Here is a 19,002-nt window from a genome sequence, read left to right as displayed (position 1 = left end):
GGACAACCATACATTTCTAATGCTTCTTGACTTGGTAATGTATATAGCACAAATAAACACATTCATAATTTTACTCAGAATAACTATATTTTCTAAACCATATCATTGTCATAGACAGATCTATAGTCCTGAAGTAATGTGCTTTTAGCTTGATTAAAAAAGCAGAGTATTACCATTATGGAAAAGACTTATGCTTCTGCCTGTAATGCATCTTAAATTGATAAATATTAAGCTAACTGCCTCTAGGGTTTCTGTCCTCTGCATCATTTATACTACAGAAATGCTATTTAAAATTAACTTAGTCCTTTCTGCAATTGTATCAGTCACTTCTGTGTGCTGTCACATCATGCCGTGTGCACATACATCCTTATATAAAAGGACCAGATTAGCAAATTGTTGCTTCATACACATAGAGCATTGTATTCTCCAGAGTCTGAGGATGACATTTGATCAAAGTGAAAAATAGGTCAGTTTTCTAAGTGTCATGATTTTATAAGATGGCCCAAGAAGGTAGAAAGAAACAGCACTGCCATCTGTTTAATCTGGAGCTCAGCAGAAATTGAGTTTATTGCTGAAAAGGGCTTCTTCTTTTACAACAATATAGAAACTTGAAAGACATACTGTAGATAAACATATTTCACATATGTCAATTTTTTGTGTACAATTTTTGTATCCCTATCAAGTGCAGCAACCCCACGTGATTGCAGGCTTCACAGGCCCATCTCCCCTCTCCATTTGAGGATCTTGCCAGCGTCTCCAGTGAAGATTCTTAGTCACAACTCAGCACATAATGCTGCTCTTTTCCTGCTGTAGATCTAATACCTGACTGCTGCCAGCATGAGAAAGGAAAACTGGAAAGAAAAGATATGTAGTGTGTGCTGCTGACTGTTTACAGCAACACAGTATTCACACAGATAGTGAAAGTAATTGGCTGGCAGCCATAACACGGAGCTGCACTGACTTCTGGTAGTTGTAGTCTGGGCTGCAATAAAAGAAAAAAAAATATTCAGGAGACAATAGGGACCACAAGAGCTGCCAAAACCACACGGATAACTACAGGGGACATAGAATAGATATTGTGGTGACATCCACGGATCACCCCTTTAAATGGCCACTGTCAAAAGGAAAAACTTTTGTCAAAATTTTGGATCGGGGGGGGGGGGGGGGGGGGTTGAGTGTTCTGACCTCAGTCGAACAGGAGAACGAGACGAAAAAATTTCAAGCTCAGTGTGTTCTCTCCTGGCTCCATGTCATGTGATAGACAAACTTGCAATGTCTATGAGTATGTCTTGATCACATGACACAAGCGGTAGAGGTAAGGGGCTGGGCAGCGCAAATTTTTCGTGTCTCCTTCTTCTGATCAGCAGGATTCTCAACACTCATACCCCTAAAGATCAAAACTTTTGATGTGTCAAAAGTTTTTCCCAATGACAGGTATTCTATAAGTCTTCACATTTTGTACCATTTTATTTACTAAAAAAACATGAGAATAATATTGCATAACTACATGAGAAGGGTATTTGGGCAAAACAATGCGGTACATAATCTATCGAAGGATTCTTATTAATTGATATCCATTAGGAAGCTTCCCTGTTAACTGGAGTATACCTAACTGCTACTGGTAAAACTTATATATAAGTATTTCTCACACAAAAGGATTGCAGTAGCACATGTTTTGCTATACACATGTTTATTACCTTTGTGTGTATTGAAACTAAACCAAAAAAGGGGGGAAAAAAGCAAATTGGACATAATGTCACACCAAACTACAAAAATGGTCTGGACAAAATTATTGGCACCCTTAACTTAATATTTGGTTGCACACCCCTGGAAAAAATAGCTCAAATCAGTTGCTTCCTATAACCATCAATAAGCTTTTTACACCTCTCAGCCGGGATGTTGGACCACTCTTCCTTTGTAAACTGCTCCAGGTCTCTTATTGGAAGGGCACTTTTTCCCAACCACAATTTTAATATCTCTCCACAGGGGTTCAATGGGATTTAGATGTGGACTCATTGCTGGCCACTTCACAACTCTCCAGTACTTTGTTGCCATCCATTTCTGGGTGCTTTTTGATGTATGTTTTGGGTCATTGTCCTGCTGGAAGACCCAAGATCTCAGACGTAAACCCAGCTTTTTGACACTGGGCTGTACAGTGCAAACCAAAATCCGTTGGTAATCCTCAGATTTCATGATGCCTTGCACACATTCAAGGCATCCAGTGCCAGAGGAAGCAAAACAACCCCAAAACATAATTGATCCTCAACCATATTTCACTGTAGGTACTGTGTTCTTTTCTTTGTAGGCCTTATTCCATTTTTGCTAAACAGTAGAATGATGTGCTTTAACAAAAAGCTCTATCTTGGTCTCATCTGTCTACAAGACATTTTCCCAGAAGGATTTTGGCTTACTCAAGTTTATTTTCGCAAAATGTCATCTTGCTTTTTTATGTCTCAGCAGTGGGGTCCTCTGGGTCTCCTGCCATAGCGTTTCATTTCATTTAAATGTTGATGGATAGTTTGTGCTGACACTGATACTCCCTGAGCCTGCAGGACAACTTGAATATCTTTGGAACTTGTTTGGGGCTGCTTGTCCACCATCCGGACTATCCTGCGTTGACACCTTTCATCAATTTTTCTCTTCCGTCCACGCCCAGGGAGATTAGCTACAGTGCCACGGGTTGCAAACTTCTTGATAATACTATGGACAAAGGCAAATCTAGATCTCTGGAGATGGATTTGCAACCTTGAGATTGTTGATATCTTTCCACAATTTTGGTTCTCAAGTCCTCAAGACACACTTAACTGGAGCTCCTGCCTGCGTTACCTGAATTAGGGGGCTATTAGACACAATGAAGACTCAGCTGTGGCCCGCGCTCCCCTTAACCATGCGGCAGCAATGGCCTCCTCTCCTCACACAGGACTACCGGAAGACTGCCGCAAGCTACAAGCGCATTGCTCTTCCCCCAACACACGGGACTTACCAGCACCTCCGATCCTGCCTGTGCCTGCGGGCTGTGAGGTGAGCTCTGACTGGGATGATTTCCCCCCCCCCCAGCAGCAATATGCAGCTCCTCCACCACAAGTGTTGGGACACCCTCCATCAGTGCAGCAGAATGCCCCTGCTGCATCCTCTCCTACACTACAAGCTTCTGCTGGCAATACAGTGTGGCAATCCCCACAACTGAGACCTGGGCTAAGCTCTCCAGAACTGCTCAATGATACCTGCTTTCCTGGACCAGATCCTTCTGTCCCAGCTCCATATGGTCCTCAACTTTATCCTTCCCAACCTGTGGTGACAGAACCTATTTCCTACATGGACTCGGATGCCTCTGCCTCTGGCAATGACTTCTCTGACAATAGTGATGTTCCGGATTATTGGGGCACCAGCCCTCCGGCTAAGAAAAAAACTGTTTAAAACACCTTTGAAAGCCAGACAACTGAAAAGAGTGCGCACCATTCGCCCCCCTCTGACGCCTTTGATTACCTCCAATCTCAAAGTCAGCCTACACCACTGGAACGGCTCACATCTCAACGCAATTTCAGTGACGAGGCTCCTCCACCAGAACTTACAGCAATTCGTTTGCTTTCAAGTCCACAGGCAGCTGCCAACACGCTGAGAAATCACCCTGAACTTCAAGCGCTTCTGGCCCTCCTACCAACTAAAATGGATATGATATCGCTGGAATCTGACCTAAAAACAGCGTGGCGCAAAGAACTTGCTCCTGTTCAAAGATGTCACTCACCTGCAGCGCTAAGTGGCAGACCTTGAGACCTACTGTGCCTCTGTCTCCTCTGAAGTCCAACAACTCAAGGATGCCACCTCATCACTGCTCACTCAACAATCCCTCATCATAGATCACATGGACAACCTGGACAACAGGAATCATCGAGATAACATTAGTGTAAAGGGACTTCCGTAGACTGTCCCTCCTTAAGATCTTCCTAACACCCTTCAAAAGCCTATTCACGATGTTTTGAGGAGGCCTCCAAACGTGCCTATAGAATTAGACCAAGCACAAAGAGCCTTGAAAGCCAAAAATCCTGATCCGTTTAAGCCACGAGCCGCATATGTCTAGTTCCCCACTTTCTACTGAAGGAGGACATAGTGAGCAATGATAGACAATTGCAATCTCTCAGATACTAAGGCACGGAGGTACACTTTTTCCGGATCTCCCTTTGTGCACTCTTCGCTTGAGATCCACTCTTAAGCCCCTTCTCCCCATCCTCCAAAATGCCAAGATTCTATACAGCTTGGGCTACCCCTTCTCTTTGACGGCAAACATGGCTCTACAACTGCCTCACTTTGATGCCTGGCTGACCTCAAAGACTTCCTGGCAACTTTCAAGCTGCCTCCTGTATCATTGCCTGATTGGGAACTTTTGTTTTCTCCTACACCATTGCCACCCAACCATCTGGCTGACTGTCCACTCACCACGAGAAGACCCAGAGATTCAGGGACCCCGGAGCCCCTCTCTCCTAGAAGCCGCAGCAAGACCTCATGCTGATTGCAGTTACTATCTCCAGTTGTTGGACTTCCTCACACTGCCGTGTGTCCTCTACGAACCTTAGCTAGGTTCTCAGTTACTGTGATTGGTGTGTACCTCATTTTGGTCCCAGAGGGCCTTTCACCTTAACTCCCACAATACATAACTTTCCCCCTCTTGCATAGCCTCACTGAGTCTACGTGCCTCATTTGATTTTTGTTTATCCCTTATTTTAGTCTCTAGGATGTAAACCCCCCCTATATGTGTGTGTGTGTGTGTGTGTGTGTGTGTGTGTGTTAGATCCCTTTGGGATCTTACCTGCAATGCTGTTAGACATAGCCCCTATCTCGGTATGTGACACTTCCCCTCCTTGGGATGTGCACACATCCATTAGTTTTCACTAGGCCCTAGGCCATTGTTCTTGATGAGTTTAACTTGGTTTTTCCCCTTTGGTGATACTTCCATTTTTATTCCTGCTTGTTTTTATTCTCTAGTGCCCCTTCCTCGACACCCCATTAGCATATTGTGCGGACTGTTTTCGTGCACACCCGAATTAGCCCTTACTGCTACTCTCTATAGTCCCTGTGCAACCGCTCACTTTTGAATGCTTTTCTTGCTTCTGTTTCCTGCTCTCACCCTTCTCTTTTTTCTTTTTTTCTCTAGCTGATTACTGTCTCCATGGACGACTTCGGTGGATGGAGGTATGGGTCGGACCCCGGCGCAGCAGTGAGTTAATCCACTTCCACACTTTTGGTCATGGCTGCTGATCTATCTGTAGCGACCCTAAATGTTAAGGGGTTTAATGTGCCTAAGAAACGCTCGCAAATACTATACTCCTTTCACAAACATCGTGCCCATATCTTGGCCCTACATGAGATGTATTTCAAGGAGGGCCACACTTCCACATTTACCAATAGATACTACCCGGCACCAACCCAGAATCTAGAACAAAAGGAGTTTCCCTAGCGTTCCATAGATCCCTCCCTATCAGTATCTTGGACACTATCGCTGACCCTAACGCCCGCTATGTCTTCAATAATTGTGAAGACATAGCTGGCCAAAAAACTCACGATAGCATCAATTTATGCCTCTAACAAAGATCAGGTACCCTTTCTCATTGCCACCCTAGAATCTCTGTTCTCCTTCGCCACAAGTCAGGTCATACTGTACAGTGTTTTCCCTCTTCCCCCCTGGTAAACATGTCCTCCGGCCATTTCCCCCTCTCCTACTGTAAGCTAACTGCGTTACGAAATAGACTCCATGTATGCAAACTAAGTGATTCCTGGGTGCATTCCTCCCACACGACTGAGACTACACCTTTTTCTCCCACCCTGTAACTGTCAGATCGCTCCACTATTGGTTCAATCACCTTTTCTGACCATGCCCCTGTCACCCTCACCTTTACACTTCCCTCTTTTTCCAAGCCCCATTCAACCTGGAAGCAGAACAATACTCTCCTTCTGAACTCGCTATGCCTCCAGGAGCTGAAGATGACCATCTTCCACTTCCAATCCTATCATGAGACGGATGACTCACTCCTCCCCACTTGCAAAATGCTCTAAAATGTTTTTTGCGAGGTGTCCTTGTGAAACATGGAGCTCGGTTAATGAGGGAAAATTCAGCCAAGTTGTCCTCCCTTCAACAGGAACTGCATACTTTAGAAGCTTTACATAAGCAATCCCAACAGGAACAGGTCCTTAGGGACACCTTCGCCAATACCTCCTGGCATTAATTAAATCAGAATTTTTTTTACTGCTAGCTCACAGGTAAACTTTTCTATGAATGGAGCAATAAATCTGGGAGACTATTGGCCAACGCTTTAAGAGAAAAGAGGTCCTCTCTCTTCGTTCTGGCCATACGGACCCCTGCTGGTTCTACATCCCATCTCTACCCTGACATTCTCTCGGCCTTCCGCCAATATTATTCTGACCTCTATAACCTGTCTGACCCCTCCTCAGACCCTACCAAAGAATCTATTCGCCCCTCCCTCCAACAATATATAGCTTCTACAGCCCTCCCTACATTACCCCTGGACATGATCACCTCATTTGAAGCTCAGTTCACATTGGCGGAGATTTGTGCAACAATCTCATTTCTGCCGAATGGTAAGAGTCCTGGCTCTGATGGCTACACCGCTAAATTCTACAATCTTACCTGATCTCTCCTCTTCTTCCTGCCTTGAACTCGATCTCTGATGTTTTGCCACTTTTCCAAGCTTTCCTACGCGCCTTCTTCACGGTAATCCCCAAGAAAGGGAAAGATCTGACCCTCTGTCTGAGCTATAGACCAATCTCTCTGCTCAACACTGACACAAAGATTTTTCAAAGTTGATTGTTAACCCGGCTGGCGGCCTACATTGACTCCCTGATCAAGTTGGCTTCATCCGAGGTAGAGAAGCCAAAAGGTAATACTCTCCGGGCCTTCTCGATTATACACCTTGTTCGTAAGAATAAAATTCCCTTCTTTTTGCTTTCTTTGGACGCGGAGAAAGCCTTTGATAGTGTGGACTGGGGCTTTCTCACTGCTACACTCTCCCAGATAGGCCTGGGATCCGTGATGCAGGCGTGTATAATGGCTCTCTATTCCCAACCCCAAGCTCAGATACGTGTGAATGGACAGCTATCGTGCCCCATTTGACATATGTAATGATATGAGACACGGTTGTCTCCTATCCATCCTCCTATACATGCTATGTATGGAGCATCTTTTAATAGCGATCAGACAAAACCCTGACATCAAGGGACTCAACACTCTCTCGCACAATCACAAATGTTTCGCTTTCGCAGATGCCCTCCTCCTCTACCCGTCTTCCCCGCTCACCTCCCTCCCCTTCCTTCTTTCTACTATCTGTACTTTCTCATTATTATAACTATAAACTTAAAACAGACAAAAGTGAGGCCCTAAACATATCCCTCCCCTCCAAAATAGTCCAACAGTTGAAGGTTAACTATCCTTTCTGATGGTGCACGGACTCACTCCAATACCTAGGCTTACATGTCCCTGCCAACCTAAAAGATTCCTTTAGCCTGAATTTTCCACCATTACGATGCGCCATTAAAACAGACCTGTCCAGATGGGAGCGCAGGGACTTCTCATGGATAGGACGTATCAACATCATAAAGATGAATGTGCTCCCACCACTTCTATATCTCTTCTCTGGCGTGCCTTTTTGCCTGACAAGTTTTTTTGGGGGGAAACTCTCTGCGCTCCTCTCTTAATTTGTCTGAGCAAGTAAGCATCCTAGACTAGCTCGCCGCTTTATAACCAGACGCAAATCTGAGGGGGGACTGGGTCTTCCTGATTGCCGCTTCTTTTACATGGCCGAGGTTTTGGCTAGAGTGCTTGACTGTTGCACGCCAAAGGAGCAATGCAATGGATAGCTTTGGATCATAGTTTATCATCCATTGATCCCAGGACAGTGCTATGGATTCCGAAAACAGCCCTACCACCCACTCTCTATTCCTCTCTACTTCCGATCACTGCCTCCATTCCCACATTTGTCGTTTTCTTTTGACAGGCGCTCCTCTGCTCACTCCTGGCGGCCCCCTGACACCACTAATAGGGAACACGGATTTCCCCTCTGCTCTGACTACCCACTCCTTCTTGGACCTATCTTAGGTGGATGGCGTATTCTTTACCTAATTCCTGTCCCAAATGGGACTGAAGACCTTAGATTACATTATAATAACCTCCCCTGTCACAATGTGTCACATTCTTCAATATTCCCAGCTTCGCCATTACCATCTGACTGTCAAGGACTACTTGGTCCTACACCATCCTCCTACCCCTTTTGAGAAGATCTGTCTCTCTAACACACAAGTGTATCATTCTGTGAGCACCTTGTATGCCCTTCTTCTGGATACATCCCTTGACGACCCTTTACCTTTCTGTATTGGGTGGGAAAAGGAACTGAACATGGAGGAAGGCTGTCCAATTTTGCCACAAAACCTCAGTCTCCTGCAGGACTCAGGAAACAAACTACAAAATCTTAACTAGATGTATAGAGTGCCTACCCTCTTATCCAAATTCTACCCAGGTCTTCCTGATTCCTGCTGGGGGAGACCTGGCGGTACCATGTGCCATATCTGGTTGTTGTGCCCATTGCTAGAATCTTTTTGGACCCAGGTCCTTGACTTTATCCACAGATTTACATTGCACCTGTCTGTTGGCCAGTTGGAAGAATGTTTAAAAGTCCGGGGCAATCTCTGATGCCATAAATTGTGTCAATTTCTGTTGATTATTGACTGATGTCAGTTGTGTTTTTACACATATTACACTGCTATACATTCATACATTAAACACCTACTGTTCACATCATAAGTCACAGACAAGTTAAAGAGTACATGTCATATTCCCCCCCAAAAAATTATGCTACACAGTACCTGCTCCTGATCAAGTCCATTTTTTTTACATGTCTTGCACCTATATTTCTTTCAAAAATACCTTATTTCTGTTGCTCACTTGCTTTGTCATTCTGTACTTTGGAGGGAACATGTCCCTTACTCTGCTGTTCTATGATGGGTCTCTTTATCCGATAACTGTAGGCTGCTCTGTAACCCTCTCCCCTCTGTTTTCAAACAGAAGTTGATAGGACAGTAGTGAATACAAAGGAGTGCTAGTCCCATCCTCACTTACTGATCTTTGTCCCTGCCAATGCTTTAGCTTGAACAAAGATGATGCTGCAGCCAGATAGGATTATGTTCTGGATAGTATGGAGACCCCTAGTGGTGTGTTTTAAATTATGATTTCTATTTTAAAAAAAAGAACATTTTCTTATGAAGTATATTGGAAAGGTTATCATACAAACTAAAGAAGATGAACAGAATGCACTCACCCATAAGTAACTTTCTTGAAGAACTTTATTCAGTAAAAGCAGACAGCAGATAGATTCAGTGGAGCAACCTTGCGGCAACAGACTGTTTCCTGCAGCCAAGAGCACTTCCTTAGGCCGCTGGTGCTCTACTGAATCTACCCTGTACGCTGTCTGCTTTTACTGAATAAAGTTCTTCAAGCAAGTTACTTCCGGGTGAGTGCATTCTGTTCATCTTCCTGAGTTTCTATGATATTCATGGACTGAGCCTATTTGGAATAGCACCCCCGTATAGGATTTCTCCAGGTGTGGCCACGCCATTTAGTAAGTTGGACGTGTTTTGTAGTTAGCAGTGCCGGACTGTTTCTATATTGTTTGTACTTGCATATTAGAAAGTTAATGTTAAAGTTTTGCTAACATGTACAATATATAAAAAGTTTTTGAATCTGACAGTGCCCATTTAAAGGAGTACTCCAGTGAAAACTTTTCTTATTGCTATGACTGCATCATCTATATATATATATATATATATATATATATATATATATATATATATATATATATAAATATATATTTCCTCAAAATCAATGCAGCACTACTTCACCACAAGTCCTCGGTGCCAGCACCGATAACAGTCCTCATAATAGAACAACAATATATACATATATATACACATATACATATATATTGTGATGACTCGCTCTAGCAAACAGGTGCAGTTGCAGTATAAATGCAAGGAAGCAGTATTTTCCAAATCAAAGTTCAGTGTTTTATTCACACTTGTCACACAACAAACAATCTTTAAATGCAGAACAAAGGAAAACATAAACAAAAGTCCACTTGTATTCCTTAGGTGTTTGTTCACACCTCAGACCATGCCATGCGGCATCAAGCAAGTCCAGGCAGGCAGCTCTCCAGCTTCCAACCTTGGAGCAAATGTAGGAAAGAACTCCACTCTAAGCTCTCTCTGGCAGTGTGAGCTGCAACTAGCAAATCCTCCACAGCTTGTGAAACAGGTTGCCTTTAAGGTCAACAAAAGGCGGCCTGGATTGTGGGGAATGGCCCCCACCCTGCACTTGGTCATTCGCAGTAAGAGCCGTCCCGGATTGGCCTTCCAGCCATACTACGACCATAGTGTCAGTCCGCTTAACAGCACAGACAGTGAATGAATACCGGCTTACTTCACCAAAGCCAGGAGCCTTGGTGACACATATCGCCCATTCACCACGATACCTTTCACCTTCTCACACAATATATATATATATATATATATTGTGGCCATTGTCAGTGCCTGATTGTTGTCGTGGTTCTCTCATTTACCCCGTTAGGCCCTTTGTCCGTCTGTGAGCTTCACATTCATACAAAGGAAAGACGCACAACCCACACAGCTCAATCTACTCCATTATAGTAGGCCAGCACTGCACCAGCTAGCACTGTAGCCGCACTGCCCAGCACTGAACTGTACCAGCCCTTATATTTATGTCCACAATAAAATATCCTAAAATGGTAGTGAAATTCACTATTTTCATCTGCCTTGGAAGCCGAGAGCAGTTCAGCTGAAATAGGCATGTCGGGCCGATTATTCTCAGTTGTGATTTTCCATGATTGGCTGAGGCACACACACACACCTCCCGGATTCCCTGCTCCTTATCCATGTGACCTGCTAAGCTCTCCCTGAAGCTCATAGCAGCAGCTAAAGAAGCATGAAGGCACAGTTCTCAGCTGAGTTTCTAAACCTAATATGTGGGATACTGCCTGCAGCCTAGTATGTGTGATACTGATTTTACAACAGAATATCTGGTATGAATACAGTATGTGTGATACTGCCTACAAAGCAGTGTATCTAAGCCTATTATGTTTGATTAGCCTAATTAGTGTGGTACTGCCCAAGGTATTACATATAAGGCTGTGTCACTAAGGCATGGCAACTAAAGCAATGTTTTCCAACCTCTAGCTGTTGCAATACCACAACTCCCAGCATGCCTAGACACTCAAAAGCTGTCAGGGCATGCTGGAAGTTGTAGTTTGTAAACATCTGAATGCACACTGGTTTGGAAACATTGGTCTAACACAGAACTAAAACTCCCAGCTTGCCCTGACAGTCAAAGGCTTTTGGGGTATGCTGGGTGTTGTAGTATTGCAACAGCTAGAGGCTCACTGGTTGGAAAACATTGGTCTAATGCAGGCTATATTGTGTCTCTAAGCTTTGCATAAAACTTCTAAAAAGTCAACCTATAAAGTCCAGAAGCGACAGGTGCAAAACACTGCCCAACCTGGAGTATAAATCTAAATGACATTTGTACAGTTATAAATCAATGGTATCACTTGCACTGTCTGTACAACAGCTTTATTTATTGTGTTTTCTTCCACTAGTCAAACTTGTGTTCACTGGTTAGCTAAACGGTATAACAGGCTCCATATTCATATCTTCATTTACTATCTGGCTATACATTACATATGTGTATATTCATTCAGGGCTCTTTTGTTTTCTTGTTTAGATTGTGCACACTACCCAAAGTTCAGCTGTGTAATTATTTCATGGAGGAAAATGCTTTCCTTACATGTTAAATTGGGCTATTATGCCCTCTAGTGGTGAACAATATGTAATACAACATGAAAGTAGTTAAAGCACTTATACTTTTTATAGAAGTTTATTGAAATTATATTCTTTGCTATGTACAGGGCTAGACTGGGACCACCAAAAATAGGCCCGGGCATATTAGACTATGCAGCCCATTTTTGTTGTTGGGGGTTGCAGCAGTCAGACCCCCATTAAAATACAATAGGCTGCATAGTCTAAAGCCATCTTGGTTAAAGTGGTTCTCCAGCTGTTGCAAAACACCAGGCATGATAGGAGTTGTAGTTTTGCAACAGCTGGAGAGCCACAGATTGGGTTTCAGTTTTACCCATCATCACTGCAGAAAATACAAGTGACTCCAGCTCTTATAGGACACAGTCAGGCACAATACACAATGATATGACTCACAGGAGACGTCTTCTCTGTAGTCTTTCCTCTTCTTCATCATCTGGTCCAGATGACGTGTCTTTTTCCAGCTACATCTGGAGAGTCTAATGCCCGGGCATCATTTCTTAATTTGTCAGCGGATCCTCATCCTCTATATAACAACAATAATTATTAAAAATCCTAACAGACGTCATGTCCCCTAAAAATAATACTGTCAGACATCATGCCTCTTATAAATAATACTGCCAGATACAGTTTCTTCTGTTTGGCAGAATCCCACCCCTTTTCTGTCCTCCCCTATACCCCTTAGACCCCCAGACCCAGCATTCCTCTCCTCCTGCAGACGCCAAAGGGCTCCTCCACACTGTGTACAATAAGACAGCTGAATGTCCACTTGCAGCAGGTGCTACCAAAGCCATTGACAGTAGAACTGCAGGGATGTATGCCATCTCTACTGATGGCAATGCAGTCCGGCAGAATTCTACCGTAGAATGGACGTCCACCAAAATAAAATGTTCGTTCTTTGGGTGGACGTCCATTCTGCCAACGAAATTCCGCTGCAACAGAATCCTTTTGAAAACATTTGGATTTTGCTGCAAGTGGCTTTCCACCAGAGTCAGAGTCCTCAATGTGGATGAGTCCTAATACCTCCCAGACCCCTCAGTCCTCTGTAAGACCCATCTTACCCCAGACCAGGGGCGGACATATCACATGTGCAACATGTTCAACTGCACAGGGGCTAGGGTTGCCACCTTTCCCTCAGAAAAATACCGGTCGTGGGTGTGGCTATGTGGGGGTGGAGCTAAAAAAGGGGAGGGGCCCGATTGCACAGAGGACGAGGCATCAGGGGTTTAAGAAATGGCATGGGGGATGGGAGGGGGGTAAAGAAATGGCATGGGGGATGGGAGGGGGGTAGAGAAATGGCATGGGGGATGGTAGGGGGGTAAAAAAATGGCATGGGGGATGGGATGGAAACAATATTTATGCGGGGGGAACTTTCCTATATCGCACAAAAAAATAACATTTAGAGAATAAAACTTACAATTGTAAATAACATTTATTTAACAGGCAATGAATTTAAGGGGTAAACTGAAAATGTTGTTCTGAATAAAACCACTATACACAGACCAGTATACTATAAAGGATCTGTACACAATATAAGTGATTATATACAGGACCATATGGCGGTAGATATCAGCTGTACACAGGATGTGTATACCATATAAGTGATTACAGTTAAATTTTGGGACTCACAATTACATCTTTTCTGATCAGCGGCATCCTCTTTACTTTTCTTCTCCGTTCGGATAAGACCGCCATGTGGATCTCTTAACATCTGCAGGAAAAACATGTCAGACTCTGCATATATTCAGTGCCCCCCCCCTCCTCTACACAATCTTCCCATCTATAGGCCCACAATCTGTAATAAAGCCCTCCTTGGTGTCCTGCACAGTAAAAGGGAAGGTAGGTAGGTAGCCAGGTAAATAGGTAACCAGGTAGGTAGATCAGGAAGCCGGATATGTAGGTAGGTGACAAGCCAGGTAGGTAGGGGGCTAGCTAGGTAGTTAGGCAGCCATGTATGAAGGCCAGGTACATAGTTAGATAGCCTAGTATGTAGGTATCCTGGTATTAGTTAGGTAGCCCCCCCAATAAGTATAGGTAGTTACACCCCCCCCCCCCCGTTCCCTATAGGCAGAGTCACCCCCTCTCTTCCCCATAGGTATAGGCAGAGTCACCCCCTCTCTTCCCCATAGGTATAGGCAGTTACCTCCCCCCTCTTCCCCATAGGTATAGGCAATTACCCCCCCCCTCTCTTCCCCATAGGTATAGGCAGTTACCTCCCCTCTCTTCCCCATAGGTATAGGCAGTTACCCCCCCCTCTCTTCCCCATAGGTATAGGCAGTTACCTCCCCTCTCTTCCCCATAGGTATTGGCAGTTACCCCCCTCCCTCTCTTCCCCATAGGTATAGGCAGTTACCCCCCCCCCTCTCTCTTCCCCATAGGTACAGGCAGTTACCCCCCCCCTCTCTCTTCCCCATAGGTATAGGCAGTTACCTCCCCCCCTCTCTCTCTTCCCCATAGGTATAGGCAGTTACCCCCCCCCCTCTCTCTCTTCCCCATAGGTATAGGCAGTTACCCCCCCTCTCTCTTCCCCATAGGTATAGGCAGTTATCCCCCCTCTCTCTTCCCCATAGGTATAGTCAGTTACCACCCCCCCCTCTCTCTTCCCCATAGGTATAGTAAGTTACCCCCCCCTCTCTCTTCCCCATGGGTATAGGCATTTACCCCCCCCTCTTCCCCATAGGTATAGGCAGTTACCCCCCCCTCTCTTCCCCATATGTATAGGCAGTTACCCCCCCTCTCTTCCCCATATGTATAGGCAGTTACCCCCCCTCTCTTCCCCATAGGTATTGGCAGTTACCCCCCCCCCTCTCTCTTCCCCATAGGTATAGGCAGTTACCCCCCCTCTCTTCCCCATAGGTATAGGCAGTTACCCCCCCTCTCTCTTCCCCATAGGTATAGGCAGTTACCCCCCCTCTTCCCCATAGGTATAGGCAGTTACCCCCGCCCCCCTCCCCATAGGTATAGGCACTTACCCCCACCCCCTCTCTCTTCCCCATAGGTATTGGCGGTTACCCCCCCCCTCTCTCTTCCCCATAGGTATAGTAAGTTACCCCCCCTCTCTCTTCCCCATAGGTATAGGCATTTACCCCCCCCCCTCTCTTCCCCATAGGTATTGGCAGTTACCCCCCTCTCTCTTCCCCATAGGTATAGGCAGTTACCCCCCTCTCTTCCCCATAGGTATAGGCAGTTACCCCCCCCCCCTCTCTCTTCCCCATAGGTATAGGCAGTTACCCCCCCCCTCTCTCTTCCCCATAGGTATAGGCAGTTACCCCCCCCCTCTCTCTTCCCCATAGGTATAGGCAGTTACCCCCGCCCCCCTCCCCATAGGTATAGGCAGTTACCCCCCCCCCTTTCTCTTCCCCATAGGTACAGGCAGTTACCCCCCCCCCCCTCTTCCCCATAGGTATAGGCAGTTACCCCCCTCTCTTCCCCATAGGTATAGGCAGTTACCCCCCCCCCCTCTCTCTTCCCCATAGGTATAGGCAGTTACCCCCCCCCTCTCTCTTCCCCATAGGTATAGGCAGTTACCCCCCCCCTCTCTCTTCCCCATAGGTATAGGCAGTTACCCCCGCCCCCCTCCCCATAGGTATAGGCAGTTACCCCCCCCCCTTTCTCTTCCCCATAGGTACAGGCAGTTACCCCCCCCCCCTCTTCCCCATAGGTATAGGCAGTTACCCCCCCTCTCTTCCCCATATGTATAGGCAGTTACCCCCCCTCTCTTCCCCATAGGTATTGGCAGTTACCCCCCTCTCTCTTCCCCATAGGTATAGGCAGTTACCCCCCCTCTCTTCCCCATAGGTATAGGCAGTTACCCCCCCCCTCTCTCTTCCCCATAGGTATAGGCAGTTACCCCCCCCCCTCTCTCTTCCCCATAGGTATAGGCAGTTACCCCCCCCTCTCTCTTCCCCATAGGTATAGGCAGTTACCCCCGCCCCCCTCCCCATAGGTATAGGCAGTTACCCCTCCCCTTTCTCTTCCCCATAGGTACAGGCAGTTACCCCCCCCCCCCCTCTCTCTTCCCCATAGGTATAGGCAGTTACCCCCCCCTCTCTCTTCCCCATAGGTATAGGCAGTTACCCCCCCCTCTCTCTCTTCCCCATAGGTGTAGGCAGTTACCCCCCCCCCCCTCTCTCTTCCCCATAGGTGTAGGCAGTTACCCCCCCCCCCTCTCTCTTCCCCATAGGTACAGGCAGTTACCCCCCCCTCTCTCTTCCCCATAGGTACAGGTAGTTACCCCCCCCCTCTCTCTTCCCCATAGGTACAGGCAGTTACCCCCCCCCCCCTCTCTCTTCCCCATAGGTATAGGCAGTTACCACCCCCCCCTCTCTCTTCCCCATAGGTATAGGCAGTTACCCCCCCCCTCTCTCTTCCCCATAGGTATAGGCAGTTACCCCCCCCTCTCTCTTCCCCATAGGTATAGGCAGTTACCCCCCCCTCTCTCTTCCCCATAGGTATAGGCAGTTACCCCCCCCTCTCTCTTCCCCATAGGTATAGGCAGTTACCCCCCCCTCTCTCTTCCCCATAGGTATAGGCAGTTACCCCCCCCCCTCTCTCTTCCCCATAGGTATAGGCAGTTACCCCCCCCCCCTCTCTCTTCCCCATAGGTATAGGCAGTTACCCCCCCCTCTCTTCCCCATAGGTATAGGCAGTTACCCCCCCCTCTCTTCCCCATAGGTATAGGCAGTTACCCCCCCCTCTCTTCCCCATAGGTACAGGCAGTTACCCCCCCCCCTCTCTCTTCCCCATAGGTACAGGCAGTTACCCCCCCCCCCTCTCTCTTCCCCATAGGTACAGGCAGTTACCCCCCCCCCCCTCTCTCTTCCCCATAGGTACAGGCAGTTACCCCCCCTCTCTCTTCCCCATAGGTACAGGCAGTTACCCCCCCTCTCTCTTCCCCATAGGTACAGGCAGTTACCCCCCCCTCTCTCTTCCCCATAGGTACAGGCAGTTACCCCCCCCCCTCTCTCTTCCCCATAGGTATAGCAAGTTACCCCCCCCCCCTCTTCCCCATGGAATTGGGGTGGGGGGGATTGCCACAGGGGAATTGGGGTGGGTGGGGTGGAATTCAGAGACACACACACACACTGGTCGACAGACACACAAACACTGACTTACAGACACACAAACACTGACACACACATAGTAACGGACACACACAGACACACTTACCTACTACCGCAGCACCTCTCCAGTCTCCTCTCAGTCTCGGGTCGGCGAGGGACGTGACGTCCTGCGCGGGTCTGCGGTGTGACGTCACTTCTGCAACGTCCCTCCGCAGATCCGGCCGCACAGCATTGCACAGTGACAGGTAAGGTTTTAGATTGGGACAGCCTCAGAGAGAGTCAGACAGGGTGCTGTGCTGAGCGGCATGGTGCGGGCGTGTGGCCCGCACCCCCGCTCAGCGGCGCCGCTTTTTAAGGTTAGTGTGTGATGACAGTGAATGAAAAATACCGGCCATTGCATGGCCGGTATTTTTCATCCAAACTTACCGGCACAGCCCGGAATCTGAACGAAAATACCGGCTGTGCCGGTAAAATACCGGTAGGGTGGCAACCCTAACAGGGGCCCAGCGTGAGAGGGGGCCCATCAGCGGCAGGCCCCCTCTCATGCTGGGCCGGCCCTACCATGGGACCTGAATGATGCAGGCGGCATTTGTATCTCTCGTGCAGGGCCGCCATCAGGGGGGTACAGCCAGTACTCCAGTAAGGGGACCCATCTCCCAGGGGGGGCCGGGCACCTGCTGCACCCCCCTGCAGCAGCCCCAGCACGGAATACTGCTGTTTAAGCAGCAGCCTCCTGCTTTCGCTGGCAGCTGCAAAATACTTCCTGCCATCTGTCCTCTCCTCCCTGGATAAGGCTCTTACAGACGACAGCAGCACAATGGAGCGATAACTGCCGAACATCGGGCTGTGTATGGGAGGCAGAGGACCTTTGGTGATGTCATTACCATGTGATCAGTCACATGGGTGGGAGGAGCCTGACTACTATGCAATGGAGGCCCAGGAAGAAGTTCCTGTATAGGGGAATGTGAAGGTAACCTATACTACATACTCACACACAAATTACTATGTCTGTGTTTTCCAAACAGCGTGCCTCCAGCTGTTACAAAACTACAACTCCCAGTATGCCCAGAAAGCCAACAGCTGTCTGGGCATGCTGGGAGTTGTAGTTTTGCAACAGCTGGAGATACATTGTTTGGAAAACACTGCACTATATAATTCCCACACACTGCATTTAACACACCCACCACATTTATTGATTTAAGAATCAATAAATGTCCAAACTATTCCAATATAACGTTAATTATCCCACACGGTCAATGGCATAATTGTTAAAAAATACACAATTGCTAATTTTTAGTAATTTCATATACCATAAAAAATAAAAAAAATAAAAAAGCGATCGAAAAGTCGCATCAAAACAAAAATGGTACCAGTAAAAACTACAGATCAAAGCGCAAAAGATAAGCCCTCACACATCCCAGTATATGGAAAAATGCTAAAGTTATAGGGGTCAGAAGAGGTGGATTTTAATTATACTACTTTTCGTATAAACGGAAGCCCCCAAAAGTTGCAAAATGTTTTTTTTTTTACGGTGAATTTCATGGTAGCATAATTGATGCCATTACAAAGTAAAATTGGTGGCACAAAAAGCAACAAGCCTCATATAGGTCTGAAAGTTGAAAATGAAAAGTATTATGGCTCTAATACACAAGTGGTATAAATCTCATGGTCGCAGCCGTCACAATCATGACTGAGCCCCCTGTGACCGGCCACCACTGCTGCCACAATATCTGGCTGATCTGCCGGCGACTGTAACTGTAAGGGTAAAACTCCAAAACAAAGTACCTACACAAAACAAAAGAAGGGTCCACATATCGCTAAACGGTCATTTTGTTAACACCAACCAAATTAAAAATATGCATATGAGGCATCAGGAGAAAACCACAAGTAATCACAGAGGCCACAACACACATGAAATTCAGAGATAATGGGGGAGATTTATCAAATCCTGTGCAGAGGGAAAGTGGAGCAGTTGCCCATAGCAACCAGATTGTTCCTTTTTTTTTTTTTTTTTTTAAAGGCATCTGAAAAATTTAAAGAAGCGATCTACAAC

General features: G+C 46.5%; 1 long non-coding RNA gene across 1 annotated transcript; it reads right to left on the bottom strand.

Moving 5' to 3' along the window:
* Positions 1 to 593: 593 nt before the first annotated feature.
* Positions 594 to 17,775, bottom strand: LOC130366987 (uncharacterized). The gene is made up of 3 exons (XR_008892031.1): positions 17,751 to 17,775; positions 12,283 to 12,412; positions 594 to 982 (listed from the first exon to the last, which is right to left on the bottom strand). It is a non-coding gene; the product is annotated as an uncharacterized LOC130366987 (long non-coding RNA).
* Positions 17,776 to 19,002: the final 1,227 nt, after the last annotated feature.

Source organism: Hyla sarda, chromosome 4 (genome assembly GCF_029499605.1).
Source record: "Hyla sarda isolate aHylSar1 chromosome 4, aHylSar1.hap1, whole genome shotgun sequence".
NCBI lineage: Eukaryota > Metazoa > Chordata > Amphibia > Anura > Hylidae > Hyla > Hyla sarda.
This window is presented reverse-complemented; position numbering and strand designations above follow the sequence as displayed.